The 19864-nt window shown below is 43.1% G+C and overlaps 1 protein-coding gene across 2 annotated transcripts in view; it reads right to left on the bottom strand.

The window, feature by feature from the left end:
- The window catches only part of LOC138246532 (probable serine/threonine-protein kinase DDB_G0284251), a 104290-nt gene that overhangs the window by 57962 nt on the left and 26464 nt on the right, over positions 1–19864 (bottom strand). The window contains exon 1 of one of the 2 annotated variants that reach the window (XM_069201193.1): positions 11979–11999. The exons of the other annotated variant lie outside the window; for it this stretch is intronic. The gene's annotated coding sequence lies outside the window, so the exon portion shown is untranslated. Of the gene's footprint in view, positions 1–11978; positions 12000–19864 lie in introns of those variants that run through there. 2 annotated transcript variants of the gene reach the window in all.

Genomic DNA, 19864 nt, shown 5'->3' with positions numbered 1-19864 from the left:
TCTATTCCAGGATTTAAGCAGGCACGATCTGGAGGCAGGGCTTTCTCTACGGCAGCAGCTACACTGTGGAATTCCTTGCCTATCACCCTGCACAAAATGCCTGTATCACTTCACTTTAGGATAGCATTTAAGACCCGACTTAAAGCTTGGGGACACTCTCCTGGTTTGTTATCGCTCCTTCCTTTGTTGCTGGGCAAGTGATCTTGGATGTCTGACAGTTGCACTGATAGCAGATCTAGGCTATTGTCGGCATTAGTCTCTTTAGCACAGTACACTTTTCCCGGTATTTGCACGCTCAACACGTTTTATAACAAATAACTAGGGTGGCTTAGAAGCCACTGCAGCAGGGAAGGAGAAACTGGAAGGCTGTGGGCTATGCAGCCCCTGGCGGTGAATGCTGCTACTGAGCTCAAGCGCCTGGAAAAGACTGGGATGTTGGCTGCACCACTGATTGGAATGCTGCCTGTAGCCCAATTCCCTGGAATAGCTTCTGATTTTTTTTTTAGTTGACATGGAAATTGTTTTGCTGGTGTCAATAGCCCCAGAGAGTGTGGCTGTCTTCAAATCTCTCTAGCGCTGAGCCCGCCTTTTCCACAAACAGTCTAGACCTATGGAAGGGCAAATTCATTAGGGTTGCCTGAACCCACAGTAAATTCTTGTCAACCTTATCGCTGTGTGTTTCCGAATCATGACGCTGGTGCCAACCGCCCTGCCAAGGCAGTTGGTAGTGTCCAGGCCTGCACAGATTGTGTTCTTCGGTCCGTCATGTACTGCCTGTGCCTGAGAAGCTCTGAGGTCCTCAGCGCGTGCCCACAAGATCTTGATGGCTATGTTCTATACAGCATGCATGCACCTGCCCACTTTACAAACCAAAGGGCAAGGCTTGAGGCAGAAAAACACCCACTTACCAAAAATGTCAATTGTTTCCGATTCCCTTTTTGGACGAGCTATGGATCGGTTACCTATGCGGTGGGTCAAACTCTGTTCCAGGTGAAGAGTATAGCCCAACAATCCACCACTGAGCCAAAAAAGAACAAGCATTTGCAATGCAATAGGTCTCGCATTTGCCATACTTAGAGATACTGGCATTGTAAATGGAAATGTCGTTTTACCTATGTGTTTTGGTTTGGAGTGTAGTGGATGTATGTGATGTGGAGTGGAATTATATGGGTTGTATTGGAATTGTTAGTTGTGGAATTGTGTGGGGTGGAATTGCATGGTGTGGAGTGTATCTGTGCAGTGGAATAATGTGGCATGGTGAATGCATAGGGGTGAAAACTGCACAGGATATATAGAAAGGAAGATAGAGAGGGATAGGTAGTTTGTGCAGGAATTGGTGAATTGACTTGAGATAGAGGAGCAGAAAGAGTGTGAGAAAGAAGGGGAATGCAGGCCATAGATGCATAAAGAGGGAGGACTTGTGTACGGGGAAGACACCCTAAGAAGAGGAGGAGAGCGCAGGTTTGAAGGACTGAAACCTCATCATACCTCTTACTCACACAGGTTGCAAATAAAACAAAGTGAGCTCTGTTCCCAAAGCTTTCTGATTATGCACGAATGTTTCACTTGTTGCTTTCAAAGGCAGAACTATTTGGTGTAAATGTTCACACTGCTTCTAGCATGTCTGTGAAAATCATTGGTAATGGAATACGTGCATAAACTATGAAAGTAAGAAAGTCCACCTTAAACAACTTCTTCAAAGGAACACCAAGGTTTGATCTTAAAGGATAGATGAACTGAAATATCAAATGGGAAATTGCCTGACTGGAATGATTGTCTTAGAAAACGCCTGCCAAAGGGAAAAAAAAAAGAAAAAAAAATGAGAGGGAAAAACAGCTCCTTAAACTACTCTCACTCGACAAGGAGTGAGTTGAGAACAATTGAATTGTTTAAAAAATATGTATTAAAACAAGCGTTGCATCAGTACATAGAAATAAGAAGCCTAAACCACAAGCGATAAACTAGGATGGAACAGGTTTAAAAAATGACTTTTCAAAGAGAAAAAAAATTCAACGTTCCTCGCTGTCTGGTGCATGGTACAGGATAACTTCTCAGCTCTCAACCGGTCTGGTTGACGACCTTAAGGTGGGTCGTTCATACACTCATTTCCGTTTATAATGCATTCTGGTACTTGTAGTTTTGATATCTTTACTACACCTCCCACAACTACTGACACCTCTCTCTGACAAATGTAAATGAAGGTAGTACTATGACCCAACCCTGAAGGGTTGTCGGATAACCACGCTTTACAGTGATACCTTGTTTCCAGCCCAGGCATTTTTTTTCTATAATTCATTGCATTCTGCAGGTTATTGTTAGGGCCACTGGAAGTAAAGGACCAAATTATAGAGCAGGGTTGACAAAATTATGTGGCAAGGAAACACAAAGTAATTGGTTTGTCATTTCAACAACTATTCAGACTGTCTGGACAAAATTGTTAGTACCAGTGTTAACACCTGAATGTAGCAATTAGCAACTAAAAAGGGACCAGTTAGCCCTTGCTACGGGTGTGCCACAGCACGGAACCAAGTGTGGCCCTTTATGTTTAGTAACTTTTGCTCGGTTTGAGGTGAAACAAACTTGTGAAATACGCAATTTATGCTACATATTGTGGATTAAGTGAAAGATGGCACTAATCTATATTTATGGAGAAGATGCCTCAGAATTATATAATGCCAGTGGCCCTGTTTATTGGAGACTACTGGTAGGGAGATATTGTGATTGCTGGTAAGTGTCACCTTGTCATGCGTGACACCTTGAGCCACTCCTGGCTTTTTAGCCAGCACTCTGCAGCAGCCTGCCACTTTTATTCATGGTTAGCGAAGACAGATAAACCCTCACCTGCAGACAGACTGCGGGTGCTCTTCTACTGCGGAGTCTCTGTGCCTGCCTGGACTCACAAGGAGAGCTGGCCCTCACCAAAGACATCAAAAGCAGACTGCTGCAAGCTACAAGCAACTAATGCCGCTTCCACAGATCATTAACTGGCCACCATCTTGGAATGGTTGCAACTACAGTAACCTCAAAAAGAAATAGTTAAAACTGAGTCACATTACAAGTTTCATCGAAATGGAATAAGAGAAAAAAATGCTTAACTATATAAGGAAAATGATGTGTTAAAAATAGTTTTGCAAAATAGTGTTGCAAAGCATAGAAACATAAATGTCATTTTAAAAGCTACTCTGTGATTGGTCCTAGGAGGCAATGGTTATGATCCTCTCTGTAATTGGTCAATGGTAGCGCTATATTTCCGATAAGATGCTGGATAAAGTATAGGTTTAGTCGAAGAGGCAAACTATTGCTGTGCCTCACACGTTTCTGCACACAGCCCCAAGGAAGCAGGCTCTTCTGCGGCAGATCCCTTCAAGTGAAAAAAAAAGAAAAAAAAAAACCTCTTTCACTTCCACCAAAACACACTGATCTATGCCCAGCAATATTTGAAGAGAGGGTGTTGAATAACATCCAGAGCTGCTGACTATGGCAAAGGGGAACAGGGTTCGAGGCTCCGCCTCAATTGCCCTGTGCCTAGTGAAAAAAAGAAAAAACACTTTAAATACATGATTATGTGTTAAAATGAAACAATTGTAAAATGGAAGTCAACTGCAGAAGGCCGATACAAATAAGTGTAATAGCAGTACAGAATGTGTGAAAGCGTACAGAGTGACAAAGAAAAGCTGACATTTAGAAAATCACAGGCAGTTACCAAATAAAAAATAAAAAATGTGCACTTACACAAGCCTACATGCACAAAAGGCCAAAGCTAGGTTCCAGGGAGCCATCGAAGCAATTAATTCAGTTTCCCAGAAAGAGTTTAGTGGGAATATTACTCCCCAGACAATGTTTCCCTTGGCACTTTCCTTATTTTACAACTAGTGCAATGTCTTCAGACACTTTCCTTTCGAGTGGTATTTGCAATTGACACATATCGAGCCATAGTTCTGTGTGTTCTGCAGAGAGGCCAAGGATTAGATGAGCATGTTGTGAGGACACCTTTCAGACACAATGACTGACACGGTTAGAAACTGGTACTGTCTTTATCCCACAACTATATCATGAACTCAGATCCACTTCCTGAATTCACCCCATCAGTTAGCTACAACTCTGTTCGCAGTAGGGCTATGCAAGACTTGCATGAAAAGAAAACTGCAGAAACACAGCGCCTGGGAAATGAAAACACGCTAGAAAATAGGGGTACCGTACCTTACTACATGAGGTAAAACGCGTGAGATTTAACTGACTGCATCACTGATTTGGAGGCTCCTTACACACATTTTTGAGTTTGCTTGTAAAGTTAAAGGGTTGACAGACTGGACTCAACAGGCGCCTGTTTTGAAGTCCGTTTTTAAATAGGACCCATACTGAGCCCCACCCATATAAAGCCCTGACTCTAACACATTTACAATTACATGTGCTGTGTGTGTCATGCAGGGCAGCACAAAAATGTAAAAATGTATTTTATCACTTTTATTTTGTTTGTGAACACCAATAAATTATAGTTATTAACTTATTAATAAAACGTGAAAGTCAAACTCTGTTATTAGTACCTTAGAACAGAGTAGCTGATTCAAGAAAACGTCGCTTGCTGAACAGTATAAAGCCTTTACAGAAAGAATTGACTTGCCTAATTTTCACAAAGCCTACTACATGCGAGTTTAACCAGTTAATAAGTGGTGCCAGGCCTTCGTTTATAATTACTCCACCTGAAAAAAACAGCACGCCGTAATCCACTATAGCCAGACAGACAGAGGATGACAACTTCGTTTAACTTTTGTCCAGGGAGAAAACTCACATCACGACTCACTAAAGTACTTTCCTTTTGTGAGTCATGGCCCATCCCCACAACAAAGAAACAGACAAACATATAATTTTAAGTAAACAGACCCTGAACGGGTTCTTAATTAAAAAGGTCATAGGTCAGTCGGGGAGGATAAAAAAAAAAAACTACAAGGCATGTTTATATTTTTAATGTTTATTTATTTAGTAATAAAAGCCTGATTGCGTTTTACTGCATAATATATGTGAAATTTGTGGAGATTTTTACGGACACTAAATTTATGGACCTGAGAAAGATGAACGCCAAACCAGCATTCTTACCTTTATGTTGCAGGTTACATACCAATCTCTGCTGCATTGGTTTGATCTGCTTAGTTACCTACTGTGTAAAGTACTACCTTCCTGTGGCATTCACTCTGATCTATGGTCTGAAATATCTTGATTGACATAAGAGACCCGATTCCTTCTTCCTCCTACAGTTCTAAAAACACACTTAAGCGATCTCCCTAACACCCGACTCTCCACCAGGACAGTGTTTCAGACCTGGGCCTTTCTGTTGCAAATCATTATTCAAGTACCAGACTACAGCCCCCAGCATGCACTAGGGTGGGAAAGGACGGCACAGGACTAGAAACATGCGTCGAGTACATGGAGTAAGACAACCTTTATTGAGATTAGTTGTTTTGGCTGTGGAATGTCACAATCTGTTCTGTCTACACTAGCCCCGGAGGCCCCTCGGAAGTCTCTCTGAAGCAGGTTTCACACCACAAGTGTGATCAAACAGCAGATTAGACCAACCAAGACCATCAAGAGCCTAGCAGCCCACAGTTCATTTTAGTTCACACAAAACAGTCTCCTCTTGTGCTGTTTGAAGGAAATGGAAGACACTGTTGCTAACGAGGTGCTGCAAGTAGGTGTATTAATTAGCAGACTCCCACCCCAGGTCACATCAACGGAAGCAAATGGGAAGGGGCTATCCGTAAATACCAAACCTTTTTGAGCCTTTGCAATGCAATGGTTCTAGCATTTGCTCGAGTTGGAGCTATTAGCGTTGTAAACTCCTACTTGCTACATAAATTGAAAATTAAAAGTGAAACAGTTTGACATAAGCGAGCTGATTCACAGCGCCACGGCTGCCATGAGCATCAGCGTGAAGAGAGACACAAAAGGAAAAAAAAGTTTGCTCGCAGTCAAACTTATCGGCAAAAGTGCAGTTAGCCATGTAACAGGGGCGATGGCCAAGGCGGTAACAAAACCTCCCCAAGGAGGGACAAACGGAAACCATTTACCAATGTCCTCACAGGATTTATGAAAGGCAAGCCCATGAACGAGTGGTAGTGATGGGCGTGCGGTGGGTGTGGTTAAAAGTCCAGATACTTAACAACACGTCGGAAAAGCAGCGCTTGCGCGCTGCTCTGCTCGACCTAAAAAGGAGCCTCAGCTGATAGTTTTCTTGTGGCAGATGCATCATGCTAGAGTCAGGCTATATAATGACCTGGTGAGCTTTCATGATTTCATAGCTTGACACAGGTGGAGCATGCCAGTTTCAGGTCCAATTTGTGCACGGGCATCGGATCATCTATCCATGCTGGTGGAGGCAATAGCACTCGTGCTGTGTGACCCACCATGTATCGCATGCCGGCACGTAAATCTGTACTGGAGTCAATAAAGATCCAGTAATATTTCCCAAGGGAACAGACAGCATCAGCAGAGGGTCCACCAATGGTAATCCATCTTAAGGCACAGGCAGCTCCATGGGACCCAAAGGCACACTATAGGGGTTCGAAATCGCACCAGAGAAATGAAGCATGGTCTTCTTGAAGGCTGCTGTGTGGTACAGGATCGATGATGGCCCAAGGTACTTGGGCATGTCAGGGCCAGCTGAAGAATCAGTTCTAAAAAAGGGGAACTTTAAGGGAGTTTGAGTTCTGCATTGTATTTTTATGGTCTTGCTTGTACTTACCCAAAGAGTTTGAATCGGAAGAGGATCATTAACAGGAACAGGCTTGAAACTGGGACTGTGGAAGTAAGACCGCAGCTTCGACAAAGATCTCTTTCTGGGATTGGTGCTGTAAAGCTGTGTCTGCTAGACCTAAATGGCCTTTAGGTGCATAATGGCATACATGATGCATGACTTAAGGAGTCATTACTCTAATCCAGCCACCAAAGGCACAGCTTGCCTTGGTCCATGACCAAGCATCTCTTACCTGCTGTCTCTACATAGTATTGAAAAGGAGAATTTACGCCTGGAAGAGGGTTTATTTCGCCAGGTCGAAATGGCAAGTGTGGTAGGTGCCAGCTCTGCCCCCTCTTTAAGTCAGAGTGGCCCATCCTGCCAGCACTTACATTGCCTTTGTCTCACTTTCAGAGAACAGTGCGCAAGCAAAAACTGCTAGCTACACTAAGTCATGTGACCCAGGGGCAGGATGCAGGCACCAAATGGTCAGGGCAAGAAAATGGCAACTTTCTAAGAGTAGCATTTTCACAATTGTGATGTAAAATTTGACTTTACTATTAAAGAGGGCTTTTAATTACCAACACATCCCCGACGCAGGACTTTGCATCGTTAGCCTTCATCAATGGCATCCTCAACGAGGACGCAGGACCTCACATCACAAGCCTCATCTATGGCTATCAGTCCTGCCGCCATGTGACATATCCTCGACAAAGGACCTTGCATCGTCTCTAGAAGCTCATTAGAACCGCCGCTGCGAAAGGCATCCTCAACACAGGATCTCGCAACGCTCTGCAACCAGGAGTTAAGGTACTTTGTGCAACAGGCCTAACTGGGTCCTGGTACCCGGCCTGTGCTCCATCGCAGTTGGTCTGAGATTACAACATTGTCCCAGTCCAGCGCAACCAGATAACCACAATTAGGGCTTTGTGCCTTTAGGGCACTAATTTCAGTTAAATCTTTAAAACTGCAATTCTTCAGTCCTACCTATTGGATTTTTGTTATTTTGGTCTCAAATAATGTATTAAATTGTTCTACATTGGTGTGTGATTTTTCTTGTGTTCTATTTTCAAGTGGAGTACAGTGTCTGTGTATGTCTTATACTTACTCCCCCCCCCTTAGACTGCTCGACCCACACAACTACTGAAAGTCAAGTACTGAAAGGGGTAGTACTTGGCCCAGTTACTCAGGACCCATTGAAGGTTGGGCCCTGAGTTATCGGGAGTAAAAGGCCTCCACAGGTGGGCCCAGTAACACCTACTTATCCTCAGAAAGAAGTTCTGACACTACTACTTAACGATACCCTTCACCGAACCCTTAAAAAACCCTAATTGCTACCCTTCCCTGAACCCTACAAACATCATACTATCCCTTAATGCTACTCTTCCTTGAACCATACAAACTCTTGCTGCCCCAAAACACTACTCTTCTCTGAACCCTAAAAGCCCCTTTCTACCCCTTAGTACTACCCTTCCCTGAACTCTACAAACTCCTTACTACTCTGCCTGCTGAAACCTTGGGGAGTCTAAAAGTAAAGTACAGGGAAGAATTGTGAGCCACATTACTGATTCCCCTGGTTCCTAATTTTTAAGGTAAACCTCAAGGCCCCCTGTGTGATCCCTGTTATTTCTATCGCCACCGACCTCTTCGCAGTTACTAATGCCCCTTGTATTGGGTACTTTGGGGCGAATTTACTGTGTGATATCAGGAATGTTGTTGTAAGGCTGTTTGTGGAATCGAGCAACAAAAGCCTACTACCTCCTTAAAAAGAGTTAGGAGAACACTTTTAAGGAATCCGTTTACAGAATGTCGGATGTACTGCCATCACACCACAATTTACCAATACTGTCACTACAACCGGTTATTGTGGCATTACCACAAATTTAGAGATAAACGTCATTTTCCCACGATTATCGATGTAAAAGTAGCGTAATATTTTTGCTTGTGCTGTGGTACTAATAAGCAAGGAATGTAATATTTTTCTCTTAATGCAAAAGAAGCATTAAATGCATTAAGAACTACTCTCCAAGCTGGATTTTTTACAGCTCCCCACATATTCTAAATTATCACCGACTTAGCATGTCTGTGAAATGACAATATACATCAAATGTGTGTGCATAACACGCCTAAATGTTTCATAATAATGTCTTAGCTAGATAAGGCAAACTTCCTGTTGTAGGCCTATCTTGACATACTTTACAATTCTTTACATATGCACAGAGTGGGCTTTGATGTGGGCTCCCCCAGAGGAGTATGTCTCTCTCGCCTCAGACTTTACTCCATATGGCACTTACACTGCAGTCTTTACAACGCAGGTACCTAACACGCAGGTAAGTGTCCCCTTTGAGTTTTTACCTTCACACTCATCCTTTACCACGTGGTATATTACAACAAATATAATGGCGCGGACAGAGATAAAGTGTAAGTTAGGATAATGTAAATGTAAGAGTTATTTTCGGCTTTAATGGTGGGCAGACGTAATGGTGATATGGGTGAATTTAAGGTAACGGGGTGGGTAGAGGTAAAGGGGTGATTTGTGGGTAATGGTAAAAGGACGTAAGGGTGATCGTGGGTTTTAGGGGTGGGAATAGTAAAGGGTTATGGGCGAATTCAGAGTAAAGTGGTAACAAGGGGAAGTGGTGATTTCAAGGCTAATTTTCGGACTTGAGGGCTCGTTGGTAGTAAAGGGTTTATGGGTGTATTTAGGGGAAAGGTGTGTGTAGTAAATGGGCATAAGGGTGATTGTAGGGCTTTACGGTTGTTAGAGGTAAAGGGAGGTAATGGGTGATTTTAGGGTTTGGGGTGGGTAGAGGTAAATGGGGCAAATATTAAATCTGGCGTAAAGGAGCAGGTAGAGGTAAATGAGGTAAAGGGTTTGTTAGGGTTTAGGATTGGGTAGAGGTAAACTGAGGTAACGAGGCTTTAAAATGGGGGTTAGAGGATACCTTCGAGAAAAGGATACCCCCTACCATTTCCCAGCATTATGAAGGCCAGTAAGAGAGGCTTTAGTGCGATTTACACTTGTGCACGTAAAGCACAAAACAGCATTTGCGAGTACCTGTGTTATCATGTGTTGGTACTCCAAAGTCTATTGGCTTTGCCAATGCTTGCTATAGTCTCCGTTGCAACGTGGCTTCCAGTGCTTAATTTCTGCTTGTTGTTTCCGGTGCTCATCTTATTTTTTTAAACGAAAAAGCGTCAGAAAGGGAGAAAGTAGAAAGCTGCAAGAGTGAGCTGAGGGGGCAGGGAGTGGCTTTATATGGACTGAAGAGGCCCGAGTTAGCTTCAGGATTACGGCGCCTCAGTATTCCGTGTTCACACATTTAATTGCAGCAGCCCCGTGTTTAAGAGGAGGGCTTTGGGCACCGGCACCTTTTTATTTACAAATTAAGCACTGGTGGCTTCAGACTGGTGAGAAGTGATACTGCATCGCGCATCCATCGTACAGATATCGTCGGAGTTCAACGCACCAGCCATGCTGAAAGCAGGGGGGCTATCGTTTTCAGCAGCGGCTAGGAGCATTTCCGCCGAAGCACCGCTGCCTTTAGCAATGCTTGTTACATATGTGATTATACTGACTGCTGCCACCCCACCCGCCTTTCACCCACCCCCATCCGCTCCGCCCGTCACTAACTCAGAAGATAACTTCCGAACGTGGGAAGCGGTGATGCAGGAAGGGATGCTGAGACTGACATGCACACCCGTGGGAGGAGTTACTCGCCTGTTCAGATAGTTAACACACACCGACTCTCAGCGAGCCACGAAATGTGACGAGTAGGGCGAGGGCCACGGAGGCAGCCGGGACCAGCGTCCGATCAGATGATGTCCGTTTGGAGGACCAAGTCGTGCTGCGGAGATGGTGTCTAAAATGGCAATAAAAACCGTGGTGCCTCCTTTTTTCAGAGGTGCTCTAGTGGTACCTCCCCAGGGGAAACTTGACGTGTCCGGTAAAATCGTCGCTGAATACCAACCTTCGGTTTCGTTTCACGGATCCTACCTCGTGCGAGCTGGGCCGCTCTTCAGAAGGGACGTGTGCCGAGCTCCAACCACTGTTCACACTGTGCACCGCCCAAACCGCGTTTGAAACTCTTTTGGAGTTTTAATGCGGCAAAGGGTACGTGTTTGTGTTAAAAGTTCAGCATTCTCCGATAAGGAAGGAGAGAAGACGCCACTTACTGGGTCTGGCTAGGTAGAGCTTGGCTTGCGCCTTTAGCGAGCTAATGGTAGTAGTAGCACAGCTTTCCCAGGTCCATGCGAGACGTGCTGCTCCAGTTCAGGTTTTTTTTACTTCGAATTATGGGACTGTGGTTTATACCATTATATAAAAGGACTACAAATCCCAGAAATCAAAGGGTCTGAAAAACCTGGACTGGAGCAGGACATCATGCATGGAGAACTTGGCAGCTATATAATGTGAGTATATGTGATGCACGAGGCAGGAGGAACAGTAAGGGTGAGGTGGAGGCATTCTGGGTGAGGTGGTAATGTACAAGCTTCAGGAGGACTGAAGGCTGAGTGGACTTTGATTCTCATTCCAAACCTCCTGAGCCACATGTTTTTCAAGGAAGGAACGTCCCCCTCATTTAGCTGCTTTTGCAGCCGGTTACTCACATAGCTTCACAGCCGGGAGAAGAATAAAACACGACTAAACCCGTGAATTAAACCAGCAGTGCACTTAAACATTGTTTATCCAGTGAGTTATAAATATACAGATGAAAATGGAAGGATGACCTGTAAAATAATGTTAAACTTTGTTATTAAAAGAAGAAAGAAAAAAAGAGGACAGTGTTCAGGTAAAATTGGGAGACTCGCCCAATGTTATGCACCTATCCCTTTTCCAGCTTTCTGAAATCTCCTTGCATTAATTCATACATGCAGTTATTCATTTATATGTGTTCCCAGTAATGGGATGCTTTCTTATAGGTTCTAGTTCATCACTAGATTCGTTTTCACATAACAATGTGGAGAAACTGCATAGAAGACCTGTGCACCAGCATTTTAGCAAGAGTTAAACTTTAGCATCGAGAAGCACTTCTGATATTTACAGTGAATCCAGCTCATCCTAGCAAAGATTTTCAGTCATAGGTAGAGTTTGATCTAGTAGATTTCACCGCTATGCACTTTACTGCCGATGTAGCACTTTTTCCTCAGCACCGGCTGGCATCTAAGGAGAGTGGTGGGGCGGGCAAATCGGTGGTGAGTACTGGCATGCACTATTGTGCCGCAAGCAAAATAATAAAAATACACTTACCTTACGTGCACAACACGTCCTCCTCCTCTGCAGTCCAGCGTTGAGTGCAGGCCCCAACCAACTCCCTTAACCAATCCCGGAGCTGCTCTCATGCTGTTAATCAGCCTAAGAGAAACGCCATGATTGGAAGGAGCGGCCTCTCTCGGCGCTTCCGAGGGCACTGGAGGCCTGTACTTGCTCTAACCCAGCTTAAGACAGGTGGTTTAGAGAGGTTTCAAAGTATGTATTTCTGGCTGGGGGACATGCACACTTTTAACTTAAGGCAGCCCACCCTTCTCCCTGCTGTTGCCACTCAGCAGGCCCCGTCCCGCCCTGACACTCTGTTCAGGATGGGTGGATGAAAAATAAAATGATAATAAATAAACTTTATTTTATTTTTAATCTATGGGGCTTTTGGGGACATTTCATTTGGTGGGACAGTGGTCCTCCACTCGGGTGCCCACCCATGTTTTTCCTTCATCATCAAAGTAAAACAGTACCGATGAACCGGGAGCGGTGTTAATTCCCTTGTACGATTTTGTTGCTCCTCACTGGATCTCGTCAGTATGTAAATGCAGTATCAAATAACATTTCACAATTAAATGCAAAGATTATCTGGCTTCACAATAAAACCATGAAGGTTTGTTTAAGCCTTCAATCACTACAGAAAGCAAGTAAATGGCAAAGAGTCATTTGTTTTATAAAAGTATAAAGCTCAGAATAAAATACAAAGCATGAAATATCAGAACAGAGAATAATGCAGTTCAGTAAATAGTTTATAAATCAGAGATCAGGACGACTGAGTTTTACTTGCTAAAGATAAAGGGAACCTGAACCCAACACCCTCTGGATGAAGCTCATTTTATAGGGTGAAATACAATACGCTCTACATATTTTAGTGTGAGCATGCAAAGGATCATTGATCCCACACAATCCTATTACAGAAAGAACAATGCAGTATGAAATCCCATTTCCCAGCACTGTCCCACAGACTTTAACCATTCAATGACCATCCCTGGTGCTCCTGTGACGCTTTATAAATAGTGCAAAATCAGTGACAGTCAATGTTAGGTTCTCATGAAAAATTACATTGCGGTCCCAGTAGGTGCAGCCTTGAGAAAGCATTCACTTTACTAACACAGCATGAGGAAAAAACTTGAGAATGAAGCATCATGGTTTACACGAGAGAATGACATTGTGTTTCGAAACATTATTTACAAACAAATTGTGTGCTGAGTGCATGGTGTGGAAAGACAGAAGGATAACTGTCTGAAAAAATAAGATGATGACAGGCAGCAACAATCATTTTGAATTCAAGGCCTACCTTCCTCATTCTAAAATAAACACATCTTCACAGCAGAATATCTCAAACTAATTACACGTTAACTACTGTGTGCCGGTGTAGCAATGCATTTTCATTAAAAAGCAACACCAATGTGTATATACTAGTTCTATTTCCTCTACAACCAATGCTATATGATTGACCAGATATTGGTACTGGCAATAATATTTATCAAAAGTACAATCACATCGTTTTCTTGGATCCGTATGACTGCTGAATATAAGGTTTTAGAAAAAAAGACATCAGGACAAAAAACGAAAATAATACAGAATTAAAGATAGGTTTTCAGTGGAAACAGGGATCACTGACTGCATAAGTGAAAAAGGAGGGGAACTCCTGGGCTTTACAGCTGCAGTGGAGAACAATGTATCTCCCCGATGGTTGAAGCCTTTGCTTTAGATTTTTGAAAGTCCTAGACCATAGTTGTCTTGCTGGTATATGCCAAATTAATTATGTCGCAATGAATGCAGAATTCTTGGTAAAAAATAGATTTGTGGACAATAGTCAGTGCTTTAGAAGAGATTCTTTACTAGTCTCCGAGGCAATGCAATTTTTTGAGTGGTGGAAATTGATTCATATTTCCTTTGACCTCACACAAATGTCATGAAGCTTCATTTGGAATAAGTTGAATATGGGCAATCAAGGTCTTGAAAGCATCTAACAATATAGCATTCCCACAGTCGACTCTTGATTGGATAAATGAACTAACCACAGGAGTTGTACGAAATCCACTTTTTCTGCGTAGTCACCCTAGATTTTTTAGATTTTTTCTGGATCCAAATGTTTTTTTGACATTACAACTCTGTGCCCTTTACCCCAACTAAAGAGGAGTAAAGTGCCTGCGTTCTCCATTTAAACATGTCAAAATTGACTTGAGCCTGATTGCTGCATTTAACTTTTCTATAAGGCTATAATATATGGTGCGGAAATACCCCGGCATGGAAAGTTACATGCTGCTCGTGGACTGCGGCATCTATTGTGGAATTTTGTGGGTTGTAAGAGTTACATAAGATGGGAGATGAACTGAAAATCCTGGTCGGAAGGAGCAGAAAGAAAGGAACTGACATCACTGTGCTTGGGTGGTACTTTTATGTGGCTCCATTCCATCTCATCCAGGGAGGTAAAAAGCTGATGTGGAGCCACACACACCACCTGTGTGGCACCACCTGCTGGCATGCAGAAACACAGCGGTGGAAACTGCATGAATCTATTGTGTTGCCTGGATATATTTTGTCTCTCAAGACATGGGGGCAGATAGCTTTTCATAAAGGGCCCCATACCAGTGAATAAACTTCCTCTTTATCTGCGTACTTGCTCATATTTTATACATTTTAAAAATACATTTAAAACATAGTTGTTTTAAATGCCTTAGCCTGCCGGATCAGTGCAGCGCCAAGATCTTCCTGCGGGAGTGAGCGGAGTGCTATATCAAGAGACGGAAATACATATTTTAAAGGTGAGGAGCCTAGAGTTAAAAGTATCCAGCAGAATATTTTGTATTTGGATAATTCACTGATATGGTTTTCAGTGTGTGTTGGACGGGAGTAAAGGTGGAGTGGTTATGCTATGGGCCCAAGTACGCTCAATCTGGAACTCATAAACATATACATCCCTCGAAAAGCGGCCACCAAAAAAACAGCCATAGAACATCTAAACAAATACATTATTGACCTCCAAGAAGGTCTGCAGCCTTCAGAAATAATCCTCTCCAGGGATTTCAAAATGAACCTACTCGGAGCCCACCAAGACGAAGAGTTACTAATAACCCAGTACACGTTCTGATCAGCCCCAGAACAAACTCAAAACTTTGCCTTCAAGCACACCAAAATGGGCAAGGCCCCTATAAGGAAATTAGGGTGTCTCAACTCAAGTACTATCAATGGTCATTTTCAAACCGACAGCCCACTGTCTTTCACTTATCACAATCATGAGAATAGCTCTTTAATAGTGTTCACCGTATTCTCTGTCCCACTCATCCACCAAGTCTCTAGCTCTTCAATACTGCTAAGTAATTAATGTAAACACCACCGCATCCTTGTGGAAAGGATCCACCATCTCTCTGATTTATAAAGTTGGCAATGACTCGTGTCACGCCAACTATCGGCTCATAGCGCTACTGGACGTGGACCCAAAATTATTTGCCAGTTGTCTCCTTGAGGAGCGGTCATCTTGGGCTACTCAAAGGCATTCAACTCCATTCAATCAAACAGGGTTTGCCAAAGGCATGGGAACAACATCAAACTTAATTTAGTTTAGTTTATGGGATTTATAGAGCAATTGGCTACCATAAGGCTTCCCAGCGCTGACAGAGGACCCCAAAGAAATAAGACTAGGACTTAACTGAAAATAGTGCAGTTTTAAATTTTCTACGAAAAGAGAGTTCTGAAGTATCTTGGCGTAGCTCCAAGGGGAGGGAGTTCCAAAAGTTAGCAGCTCTGCAAGCAAAGGATCTGCCTCCCTCTCTGGTTTTCTTAGCACAGAAAAAGTTAATTAGAAAAGCTGATGAAGATCGAAGTGTTCTCCGAGGGGTGTAGGGTGTAACAATTCGTCTAAGAAAAACCAGACCCTTATTTTGAAGGCCTCAGTGCACATGGCTTTAAAGCTAGTACGTTGTTCGATAGGAAGCCAGTGAAGAGTCGTTAAGCTTCTGTTTGCTATCTCCCATCCATCTGGCACCATCTAGAAGACAGGAAGATAAGGTGGGCTGATCGGAGTTAACTTTGGTGGAAAAAGAAAAAAACAACTGAGTGTCATCAGCATAAGACACCAGGGATAGACCGTAGGGTTCAATGATTTTTGCCAAAGGGGACATATAAATATTAAAAAGAGTGGGGCTCAAGGAAGAGTCCTGTGGCACCCTAGCAACTGAGTAACAGAGAATTGGAAAAAAAGACCAGTCCAGGACATGAAAGGTCCTTTCCTTCAGGATGGAGGAAAGCCACTTAAAGGAGGTCCCTTCAAATCCCATCTGAGATATTCTATCTAGTAATATCTTGTGATCCACAGTATCAAATGCAGCACTCAAGTCTAATAAAATGATTGCTGCATATCCCCCCCGAGTCCAGGTGTTGATGAGTATTTTCTGTGATAGCCAAAAGGGCAGTTTCAGTACTGTGTAAAAGTCTGAAACCCATTTGGGTGTGATGAAGGTTATATTCTCAAGGAAACCAGTAACTTGTTTATTGATGTGTTTTTCAATGATTTTAAATTCTATCTGAAGAAGAGCGATTGGTCTATAATTACTCAATAGAGTTGGATCAAGCCTATGTTTCTTTAGTACAGGTTTGATAACCTTAGAACCTAAGCATGCTTCCAATGTTGTAAAAACTGAGTAGATGTAACAGAGTTATTGAGAACCTTGGTTAGGGCAGGCACTATGGCATCTGAAACTAAGGCTACTACATATGGTGGGGGAGGGTCCAGGGGAGAACCTGATTTTATAGTACATAGATAGCTCCTCACTAAAACTTCCGTCAGAGGCTGAAAGACTGCAAAAGTGGCTCTCTGAAGATGGGATTCCTCTTGATGTGCCAATTTGGCCTCTTGGGGGAGATTATGAAGGAAAGTTCCTTGGATATCTAGAATTTTCTTTTGGAAGCAACCTGCTAAATTATTGCTGTGCTCCGTAGAGGCTTGAATTAAACTGCTAAGAAAGGGATCTTGGGTCAGTTCTTTAAAAAGTAAAAAGATCTCTTTAGAGAAGTTGGAAGATTGTTCTATTCTAGAGGAATAGAATGTTCCCTGTGCAGATTCGATTTCCGCACGGTAGGATCTAATCTCTCTTCTATATTCACATTTGGAGGCATCATCATAGGATTTCCTCCAATTTCTTTCTAGCTGCTTGCATTCTTTTTTTTGCTGCCGCAACTGGGGAGAGAACCAAGGAGATTTCTTAGTGAGGGCATTTTTATGGACAGTCTTAGTCAGTAGTATGGTGTCTAAAGAGTTAGAGATCCATTTGTTAAATAAATCTGCTGACCAAAGCTCATTGGTAGAAAAAGAAGGGCGATAGTGTTCTAATGTGTCTGTCCAGTCTTTACGACTTAACTTAGACCATTGGCACAGAGTTGAATTGCTGGATAGTGGTTGTGTAGGTGCAGAGATTGTGGGAAGCGTGAGCAAAATTAAACAAGCATTTGCAATGCAACGGGTCTCGCGTTTGCTCGTGTTAGAGCTGACAGCGTTGTAAACTCCTAACCCGACTTTTCACTGGTAATGAAACCTATCGGCAAAATTGCATTTATGTACTAACCGGAAAAAGTGCAATTAACTGTGAAACCGGGTCGATATTATGTAAAGTGCTTGACTTCTGCCAAGCAAGATCGCGCTGGGAAAAGAGAGGAAAAAGTAGTCCACGAGCCGGACAGAAAACACCAAGCCTCGCATGTTTTCTGTACTTGGTCGATGCACTCGAGGAGGGCTATCCACCAGAAAAGGCATGACATGAGCATGCCTTCCACTAATGAAATCAAGCAGATTCTAAATGGCAAGCCCACAAGCCAAACACAAACACTGACATGACGTGGACAGGGCTCCGAGCCCTTTTTAGTTACAAAAGCGTCTCGCTTAGCAAAACGCATGCGCAAGCGCATGCGATGCAGGCTCGACCCTAAAAATGATCAGACCAGACCAAAGTGAGCAGGGCCAGGGCTGATAGATTTAAATGGTTACTGAACACGAAATCAATAGTGTGGCCTTTAATGTGAGTGGGGCCAATAATCAATTGTCAAGTCTAAGGCTGCTAGATCCATGAGTAGGGTTTTAGCAGAATTATTGTGTTCGTCGTCTGCATGAATAATAAAGTCACCCAGAATGGTGAAATTAGAATTCCTACAGGCAAAATCTGCTATCACTTCTGGTAAAGCCTGAAGGACCTTCCTATTAGGACCTGGAGGGCGATAAATCAATATTCCAGAGAAGGTAAACTTGATGGCTTTGTCCCTACTGTTCGACCAACACAGGAAAACTAACCTGCCCCACTACCTATGCATTATAGTCTATGAGGCAGCGTTTGACAGGGTGGATCGAGGAGAGCATTGGAGCAAACTTGCTAGTTGGAAGATACCTAGCCCCATGCTGCAAGCCTTGATCGTACTCCACAAGGATCCCTGGGTCAGAATAAAGCTAGGGAACGCCACCATCTTTCAAGAAAGATCTGGACCCACCAAGGACGAAGACAAGGGTGCGCATCAGCCCCCACACTCTTTAACCTTTTCTTAGAAGACCTCCCTACCAGACTTGCCCAGGCAAATTCACAAGATTCAAAGTTGGGCAACACCCTGCTGCCCTTCCTAATGTATGCGGAAGACCTACTCTTGCTTAGCCGCTCAGAGGCTTCTGAACACTGCATTCTCATATTCTAGCCAGCACAAATGCTATGGAAATTATCCTAAAGAAGTCTAAGATTATGATTTTGGGGAAACCATCATTGAGCCACCACCAATGGTACCTGAAGAAGGATATGTAGAAGTGGTATCAAAATACAAATATATGGGCAAGCTACTTGATAGGTAAGGCTCCTTCAAGCAACATTTGGAGCTCATGTGCCTCAAAGCCAACACCCTCATCGCAGCCTTCAAACACCTAAAAGTGGTAATAGCGACATCAACATTCGCATCCCTCCATAATACTAGTCCCGACCATAGCTTATGGCAGGGAAGCCTTAAGGGACAGAGAAGCCACTCATCCGGACAAAATCATTTCAAAACTTTTCAAGTCAGTTTTTTTCAATACAGCGTTACTAGTCTCCACCCCAGTTGCGACTAGAATTTGGTCTAACCAAACAATCCTTAGCAAAACAAGGAGCATTCATCAAAGTCTGCTACAAAGTAGGGAATTCAAACAATGGAACCCTGAATAGCCATGACTGGGAAGGAATTTGCAGCAGAAATGACTCCTGTCTTTCTGGCTCACTAACCACTCTCGGCCTAAATGTAAAATTGGATTTAACTGTAAACTACTTCCTAGTGAAGGCTACTGTAAACAAAGCATTAAGAGAAACTTGCTGCTGGTAGACAAAGAAACATTTACGCAAAGGTGGCATGCCTGGCTTACAATAGCATCCTATGATAAATTAGCACCTCAATCATATCAAATCAAGGACCACAACATCCTTTTCTGAAATACCGCCTGGGCTGCTGACGGTCACTTGATCCTTATCCACTTGGAAATGTCCCATCAGCGCAGGGGCCTGCTAACTCTGTGGAAAATCTACTGAAACCTTGGTTCATCAAACTTGCATATGCAAAGCAAATCTGGAGAGTTGAAAAACCACTTTAAGACCAGCTTTTAATCAGAGGGGGCTACGCCTCTGCAGACCAGTCATCATATCTGTCTTCAGTTCCTCAGATATTCAGCTCAACTGTAGACTGACGATATACCTTAAGTTTAAGACTGATGTTGCTGCGCTTAAACACAGTTAAGACAACAGCACATTAAACACTTTAAATAGATTAAATTACTCAGTCTGGTCAAAGAAAGCTGCCTTTCCGCGGGTTACTTGTCTATCAGACCAGAAATTAGGTACAAGTCTTCAAACTGTGAAATTATACACTGTACCCATCCA

This window comes from Pleurodeles waltl, chromosome 7 (assembly GCF_031143425.1).
Source record: "Pleurodeles waltl isolate 20211129_DDA chromosome 7, aPleWal1.hap1.20221129, whole genome shotgun sequence".
In the NCBI taxonomy this organism is placed as follows: Eukaryota; Metazoa; Chordata; class Amphibia; order Caudata; family Salamandridae; genus Pleurodeles; species Pleurodeles waltl.
The sequence above is the reverse complement of the archived record's forward strand: the minus strand, read 5'-3'. Positions and strand labels throughout refer to the sequence as shown.